This window comes from Haemaphysalis longicornis, unplaced genomic scaffold (assembly GCF_048455015.1).
Source record: "Haemaphysalis longicornis isolate Haplotype H1 unplaced genomic scaffold, Haemaphysalis longicornis Haplotype H1 scaffold_2, whole genome shotgun sequence".
Lineage (NCBI taxonomy): Eukaryota > Metazoa > Arthropoda > Arachnida > Ixodida > Ixodidae > Haemaphysalis > Haemaphysalis longicornis.
The window spans coordinates 264,164,393-264,172,978 of record NW_027526295.1 but is presented as its reverse complement, the minus strand read 5'-3'; the positions used below and the strand labels follow the sequence as shown (position 1 = coordinate 264,172,978).

Sequence of the window (8,586 nt, the reverse complement as noted above, 5' to 3'; positions counted from 1 at the left end):
GTGGTGGGGTTCCGTTTAAAAGATATGAGTGTGTAGCGTGTGTGTGACCTATTCTTAATCTGCATATTGATATTTCTGTGAACCTGTTCCTTTTCCCTGTGTTGAATTTCCCTATGTGTGGTTTTATAATGTGCAGTTTGTTTTCGATTTGTGTGTCCCACTGTACCTGCCAGCGTCTCTGAAGCATACTCCGAACTAGTGGTTTCATGTCTAGGTAGGGCACATGTGGGATATCTACAACACTGCGGAGAGCCGCCACAGCAGCATTCTGGTCAGCAATTTCATTGCCCAAAATTCCGCTGTGCCCAGGTACCCAGCACACTACTACAGTCAATTTCAGAGCGTAAGCAGACATTATGGATTTGATAAGACGGTTTAAAATAATGTTTCTCGTTGGTTTTCCTGAATGGAGAGCTAATACTACACTCAGGGAGTCTGTAAAAATAATGGAACTGTGTATTCTGGTATCTGTAATGTGTTCCACAGTGGTTAAAATGCCGTGTGCCTCAGCTGTAAAAATACTGGTATTTTTGTTCATTGTCTTTGTGATAGCAAAGTTGGGCCATGTGCAGCGCATGACACAGAATGGGCGGACTTGGAGGCATCTGTGTAAAACGTTGTGTAGGGATATTTGTGTCGTAGATGTAGGAAGTGCTGCAAGATGAGTTCTCTTGGTGCAGTTCTTTTGTTAATGGCTCTAAAAGATAAATCACAAGAAATCGGGGACATTTCCCAGGGAGCAACAAGGTCTGTGATCGAAGTTTTGTAAGTCTCGCTAAAAGCAACCCCAAGCTCTTCAGCGTGCACTTTCACTCTCAACGAAAAAGGCATAGATATAGAGCGCCGACTGAGAAACGAGTGCATGGCAGAGGTGTCATTGACAATAGACGAAGAAGGGTGATTTTTTATGGATGTTGCCTTCATGGCATACAGTAGATCTGTGTATAAGCGCTGGTCTTCCAGGCACCACTGGTCACATTCCACATATAGGCTTTGTGCAGGACTCGTTCGGAAGGCTCCTGACGAAAGGCGAAGCCCAAGGTGCAGAACAGGGTCAAGCATTCTTAAAGAGGTTTTCGAAGCTGATCCGTATACTACGCTCCCATAGTCCAACAGCGACTTCACTAAACTGTTGTAGAGATGCAGCAGGCACATCTTATCTGCGCCGTAGGAGTGGTGGGATAGGACTTTTAGGATATTCATTGCCTTTATACATTTTATTTTGAATAGCTTTATATGTGGAATAAATGGCAGCTTTTCATCTAGCACACTCCCTAAAAACTTGTGTTCCTTCTTCACAGGCACAGCCACTCCACTGAGCTGGACGGTGGGCTCAGGGTGAATACCACGCCTCTTGGAAAATATGACACATGTGCTCTTTTGAGGATTTAGCTTAAAGCCGTTTTCGTCGGCCCATTTTACAAGCCTGTTTGTAGCAAGTTGTAACTGCCGTTCACAGATAGACAGGTTACAGGACCGGAAACTGATATGAACATCATCCACGTAAATGGAGTAAAAAATGGTACGGGGCAGAGCTTTTCCAAGTGTGTTCATCTTACCTATAAAAAGTGTGCAACTACTAAGTACTCCACCCTGAGGAACGCCATTTTCTTGCATATACAGCACGGATACTGCAGCCCCGACCCTCACTCTGAATGTTCGTTCAGACAAATAGCTTTCAAGGGCATTAAGCATATTCCCACAAATTCCAAAAGATTTCAGGTCTCGCAGGATGCCGTAGCACCAGGCAATGTCATATGCTTTTTCTAGATAAAAAAATATGGACATACAAAAGTGTTTGTTAACAAAGGCATTTTTCACATAGGATTCAAAAGCGACAAGTTGGTCTGTTGTTGATCTGCCCGACCGAAAACCTGCCTGGCAGCTGTCTAGAATACCATTGTATTCCAGGAAGTATAGTAACCTTCTGTTGATCATTTTTTCGAACAGCTTGCACAAGCAGCTGGTCAGGGCAATTGGATGATAACTTGAAACACAGGATGCATCCTTTCCCTCTTTCAGCAGTGGCACAACAATAGCCTGTTTCCATGCCTTAGGAAAGTGCCCAGCACGCCATATTCTGTTAAATAAAAACAGGAGAGTATTGATTGTGTCTGTATGAAGGTGTTTGATCATGCCGTACGTAATGTTATCTGCACCTGGCGCCGAAGGCTTGCAACCAGCCAACGCAGTCATGAGCTCGTGAAGGGAGAATGGAGAGTTATAGGAGTCGTTTGATTGCTTGTGGTCATGTATGGACTTCCGCTCAGCTGACTTTTTGTAGTGTATAAATGTGCTTGTGTAATGTTAAGAGCTTGAGACGTGTTCGAAGTATTGTGCCAACGCGTTTGCCTGGTCCTCTAGGGTGCCACCAGTGGTGTCAACAAGGGGTAAGCCATGTGTGCTTTGTCCATTTAGTTTTCTTATCCTGTTCCAAACCTTTCTTGTATCGGTGAAAGAATTTATTGAAGTTAAGAAGGACCTCCAGGTATTGTTTTTGGCCTGACGGCGAATGCGCCTTCCCATGGCTTTGGTGCGCTTGAACGCTACAAGGTTGTCCGCAGTGGGGTACCTGCGAAAAATGCCCCACGCCTTGTTCTGTGCCTGGCGTGCTTGTTGACACTCTTCATTCCACCGGGGCCGCCTTAAGTTACTTGTGTTACCAGAAGTCTGGGGAATGAAGTTCTCTGCAGCGTCAAGGATATGTGCCGTGACAAGGCTACAAGCTTCATCAATACCCAAGTGTTCTATGGAACTGTATGCGAGTTGAGATTTCTGCTTAAATTTCTCCCAGTCTGCAGCAGTTTCTTTAAACCTTTTAGTTGAGGTGGGAGTGTAAGGGTCTCTGTCTAGGCATCTCAGGAATACTGGGAAATGGTCACTTCCGAGCGGGTTTTTTTCCACCTGCCACTCAACAAGTGGAAAAAGAACAGCAGAACCAATTGCCAAGTCTATGTGTGAGTACGTGTTGTGTGTAATGTTATAATATGTGGGCTGTTTTTTGTTGAACAAACACGCACCAGATGATACTAGGAAATGTTCAATCAAGCGGCCGCGAGCATCAGTTCGCCCAGAACCCCAGAGTTTGTTGTGTGCATTTAGGTCTCCAACTAAGATAAATGGTTCAAAGCTCATTTACCAACGACTCAAATTCTGAGGTAGACAACTGATGATCCGGGGGAATGTATAAGGAACATATTGTAATCAGCCGACCAAAAATGATCACGCGGACAGCAACTGCCTCAAGGCTGGTGAGTAGTCTAATGGACTGGGATGGAATGGATTTTCGCGTCACAATGGCAACCCCACCAGATGAATGAACAAAGGCATCTCTATCTTTCCTGAAGACAGTGTATTGTTTAAGAAAGTTACTTTGCTTGGGATTCAGGTGTGTCTCTTGGAGGCAAACAATACTGGATTGATGTTTATAAAGGAGTTCATATACATCATTCAAGTTTTTTATGAGACCCCTACAGTTCCATTGAACTATGTTTTCAACAGCTATTATGGATTAAAGATAATAAAGATGTAGTTGAGAAGTTGCCTATTTTGGTTCATGTCAGTGAGTCTTGTTTAGGGCCTGTTGTACGATGAGGTGGTTTTTTCCCACGGCCAAAAGTGCTGTGGCGCTCATTTTGCGCCTGCTGGGCAGGTTGAGATGCCGAGGTGTCCATGTCCTCGTCTGACAAATCAGGCGGCACAGACATGGTGTCCATCCGACATCCACCTCGCGGATTGGTTCCTGAGGTGGCCGCAGGCTTCTTGGTTGGAACCTGCGGTGCGGGAAGGGAAGGAGTACGTGTGGGGCCACCTGAGTTCATGCTCTCAATGCCCTCGGGTGTCGTGCGGGCCAATGGAGCTGGACTGGAAGAGGCCGAACCAGTCCCAAAAGCGCCCGTCACCACATTCTCCACGGGCTCCGCAGACGTAGTGGCGGGGTGCTCGGCTGTGGACGGCAGCCCAGCAGGAGGAGGAACCCGGGCCTCTGCTGTAGAGGCAGGAGCTGGTGGTTGCTCGGAGGGGGTTAACGACAGAGACACATCAGCTAAGCTGCATTGTGTCGCAGTACTAACCAAACGTCGCCCCAACCCCCGGCGGGCGGCGTCTGCATAGAATGCAGCCGAAAACATCTTGTGCTTTTGGCGTGCTTCAGGGAAACTGATATTTTCGGTTACTTTGATCTGAATGATCTCTTTTTCTTTCTTGAAAGATGGGCAAGATCGTGAGTATGCAGCGTGAACCACTGCAGTTCGGGCATTTCATGATTGTGTTTTTGCAGTCATCAGAAGAGTGATCATTCTCGCCACATTTCGCACAGGTGAGCTTGCCACGGCAAGCTAGAGTTCCATGACCGTAGTGTTGACATTTAAAGCATCGCCTCGGGTTTGGAATGTAGGCGCGTACACGACAGCTAAGGAAAGCTGCCTTCACTGTCTCTGGCAGGGTAGAGCTAGCAAATGTTAGGATGATGTGTCGGGTCTTGATCTCTGCTCCATCTCTTCTCATAATAATTCTACGGATACCAACAACACCTTGGTCATGCAGTCCTTCAAGGAGATCATCATCTGTCTCATGGAGGAGTTCTTTGTCAGAGATAACACCTTGGACAGTGTTTAGCGTGTGGTGTGGCGTAACTGTGACAGTCAAGTTGGCAATTTTTTCTTGCTTCAGGAGGTTCTCACTTTGGTTTTTTCGCCAAGGTCTCCAGAGGGCATCTTTTTGGCATTGTAGTCTTTTCCAACAATGTTTTCAATACACTTGGCAATCAAGAAGACTGACAGGTCGGTGATAGGTTTTTCGTCGGCCGAGTGTACAACAAGGTATTTGCTGAAAGCTGCCTGTGGTGGTTGGGTGCGGAGTGCTTCAGTGCGACCCCTTTTAGGAGGTCGATCAGGGTGTTTTGCGGGAGCTGAGAAGATAGCCATAGAAAATGGAATCAATTCGGTGGCAAGGCCAGTCGCCCACCACCGAGCCCAACAAGGGAACGTGGCTTTGAAGCGCACGTTAACTGTACCTCGCCACTATAACCCTATGCTCGGTGTCTAGGGTGAAGCCTTCGCACAGGGTTAACCCTCGCTGCCTGGAGAAAAAAACGGAGAAATAAGGAAGAGAGAAGATGACAGGACAGGGTTAGGAAAGACGATAGGAAAGCAAAAGAATGAAGAAGAGGACAGGAAAAGGCGACTGGCTGATTCCCCCCAGGTCGGGTCAGACTGGGGGCTCCGTCTACGGGAAGCGGGGGCCGAAGTGGTGTGTTGCCTCTGCCAGGGGGCCATGAAGGTCCAAAACAACCCTGGCTTTGGCTCGACCACCAGGATGCCCTTTTCCCCGGACATGGCAAAGCCACGCACAGCCGGGACGTGGGTGGGTCCAACCCACATGTGCTCGGGTCCGTGGTGTTGCAAGACACCAAATGCCTACGACAGTAGGCACCCCTGCGGAGCTCGGGACCATGGTGGCGCTACTCACCAAAACACCTTGAGTACACAAGGTGCCCCCTGCGGGGCTCTCGCTGTATTTTGCGGTTGGGTAGTTTGAATACTAGCAGGGGTAAGACAGCTGAATCAGATTTGGGAGCAGTTTTTGGAGCAGCGAAATATCTATTTTGGAGCAGAAGAGCGACATTTATTATGTCACCTTTGGAGCCTAATAAATCCAATTTTTGGCAACTCACGGGGGGAAAGTGCACTTTTTAATCGGTTTTGAACGTACATAACACTGAAACAGCCTTTCAATAGTTTTTCTACCAGAGTATCACAAGGTACGAACTGCACTACCTTTTTACTGGCCATTTTTTAATTCTTAGGCTCTATCATTGATAATATTGAATTGCAAAACTAAGCAATCGTAAGGCATTTTTATTATCATGTGAATGCCGAAATTGCTATTTTTGTAATCCCAGACTCGTCTTTACGCACAAGCGTAGAGCCACGGCCAAAGCTGCGCAAAGCGAGGTCACAGTCGTCGCACCCCACCAGCCTTCCCATTTCAATCCCCAAGGTGCATGTTCACTACGACCATAATCTGAGTAACGTTGGTATGTTTAGTCACCTCCCTTTTGGCAATTAATTTGACTTCAGAAAAATGAACCATTATTACTAGCGTGAAATAATAGCCCATCCCGGTATCGAACACTGCTTGAACATTTTGCGGCGATGTAGCCTGCGCCGCCACTTCTGCAGCGTCAATGGTCCCATTACCGTCGCTCGCAAGTCCACTGGGAAAGGCAGCAATAACTTAGAGTTTTATAACACCGCAATGAGTCCGAAATTTCACTTCAAGCTCGTACCGGCCTCACACTCAAGGCCAACACGGCGAATTCGCGGGTGCCATATTGTTTTTGAGGAGCTCTCGTCTTTTGAGTCGTGCCCCTTCCCGCAACCGATCAAACGACTAAATGTAGACCCAGCGACCTCCATAACTAAAACCAAGGTGGAAATAGGCGAAGAGCGCTCTGCCTGAACCACAAAGAACTGCTTCGCCCGGCGGCCATGTTTTCCAATCTTCACCACACCAAAATGGCGGCGCCCAGTAGTGTTGTTGCGTTGATACGGCGCTCGAAAAATTGCCGTTTTTTCATCAACTTGCACAAGCGGTTTGACGCCTCAGCACACATAGGCATTTTTTCTACAGGAGTTGGCAATGACTTTTGATGGGAGAATTTCAAAAACCCACAGATTATAACATGTGCAACCCGTCATTGTGACTTTCGAAAAAACTACCTCGGGGACAATTTTATGCAGGTTTTTTGTGGAATGATCAATCAATTAAACCTTTACAACCAGCGTCACCTTGGGGGTGCTGGAAAATTATGCCGTCAGTAAGCATTTTTCTGCACTGGAACTGACAGGTATGTTAAAATCCTTGGCTCTCAGACTGTTTTGGAGCAGTTTGGCGCAATTTTTGCAATTTTCAAGCTTTTTGGAGCAGCCTGGCGCAGGAAAACAAATTGGTATCAAATCTGCGCAATATGCGCAGCTGTCTCACCCCTGTACTAGTCACAAATGGCCAGCCAGCAAAGATATCACGCAGGTCCCACCCGTGAGCAACTCGCGTGATTGACAAACGCTACCGGTATTTCAACAGCACCCCACTTGCTGGCCCTGGCAGCTCCTTGCTCACTGTGCCCACGAGATGCTGTGGACAGGCTAGAAAATCCCCGCGCAGGATGGCGAGGCTCCAGCAACAGAAACAACACCCGCCCTCAGAAGGGAGCACGAGGTGCCCCGACAGCCTCACCTGGTGGGGTGCGTCCGCAGGCGGCGGCGCCGTGGAAGGGAATCCTAGCGGGAAGCCCGGATGCCTCTCTAACGAGCCACCCTGCACACCGGAGCCAGTGCCCACCCGTCAGCAAAACACACTGCTGGGAAAGTTGGTGCACAGTACTTGTTCTAAAAATTAGTGCGAAAAACATGACGCAGAAGAAAGACGACAGGACAACTAAATTTACTCTCTCTCACCTAAATTTATTGCAAGCATGGCCACGTACAAACACAACCATTTATCGCAAGCGGCGTGCACAGTTAGACCCACTGGAGGAAAAAAAAAAAAAACGGCGTGGGTCCAACTGCGCATGTTCCTTGCGATAAACGGTTGTGCTTCTATGTGACCATGCTTATAATCAATTTAGTTGAGCTTGTCCCACCGTGCTTCTTCTGTGTCCTGTTTTTTGTGCTCTGATTTCAAGAACACTCATGTTTTCTCACCGACAAAGGTTGTCAAGTATTAATTACAGGAGATACACAAGTCGGTGTTATTCTGTGGACACTTCCAATTTCCCTCAGGCGCAGCCACCTTGTCAGTGGGTGGTGTGTACACTGCTCTAGCTGGAGTACTTGAGCTTTGTCTACTGTTTGCATATCACAATGGCAAAGGGGGGGAGCTAAAGGAGAAGTGCGATTCCACTCAAAGCTATTCCAAGCACGCACACAAGTACTGACCCTACCCCAATTCCCTCTAAAATGAAAAGGCTTTGCTGATGGAACACAGGATGATCACTACTCACTAAAGGCTCGAAGCAGAAACGTTTGAAAGTTTCAAATAGGAACATTAAGAACAGAAACATTTGACAGGAACTGCTGTAAATATGAGGGGTCACTGCTTTCACAAGTATACCCTAACATGACCACATTTGCTCATTTTTCTGCTTTTATGCAACCACGCTAAAAGCCTTCACTGCACTATGCATGACCTATAAATGCTCACAGTGAGGACCTAGGACACTGCAAACTACTATAAAGCAGTGCAAAGATAACATTTTTCCAGAAATTAGAGATATCAAATTGAGCTCAAGCAGGGAGCGGGCTTCCTTAACAATAAATAATATTTTAGCCCCGTCCCTCATGAAAAAAAAGTTTGCATTGCCCACCTTGCACTGTTTGAGCAGTTAAAGAGTTTTACCTCAACAGTAGTTCACAGCTTGTTTAGGACAGCTGCTGCTTGAACAACAAGCAACTCTTCCTAAACCTGTAACTATAATGAAAAGACCGCATGTGTGCAGAGCAACAGTGAGTTGTTATTTATCCTGAAGCAAGAATTGGCTGCATAAAAAGATTCAATATAGAGGAATTACCCAAAAACGGAGTG

At 46.9% G+C, this 8,586-nt stretch overlaps 1 pseudogene across 1 annotated transcript in view; it reads right to left on the bottom strand.

Annotated features, from left to right (window-relative positions):
* Positions 1–8,586, bottom strand: part of LOC144170609 (uncharacterized) — a 40,613-nt pseudogene that overhangs the window by 3,147 nt on the left and 28,880 nt on the right. Inside the window, exon 17 of the transcript XR_013322643.1 lies at positions 7,240–7,320. The product of XR_013322643.1 is annotated as an uncharacterized LOC144170609 (transcript). The remainder of the gene's footprint in view (positions 1–7,239; positions 7,321–8,586) is intronic.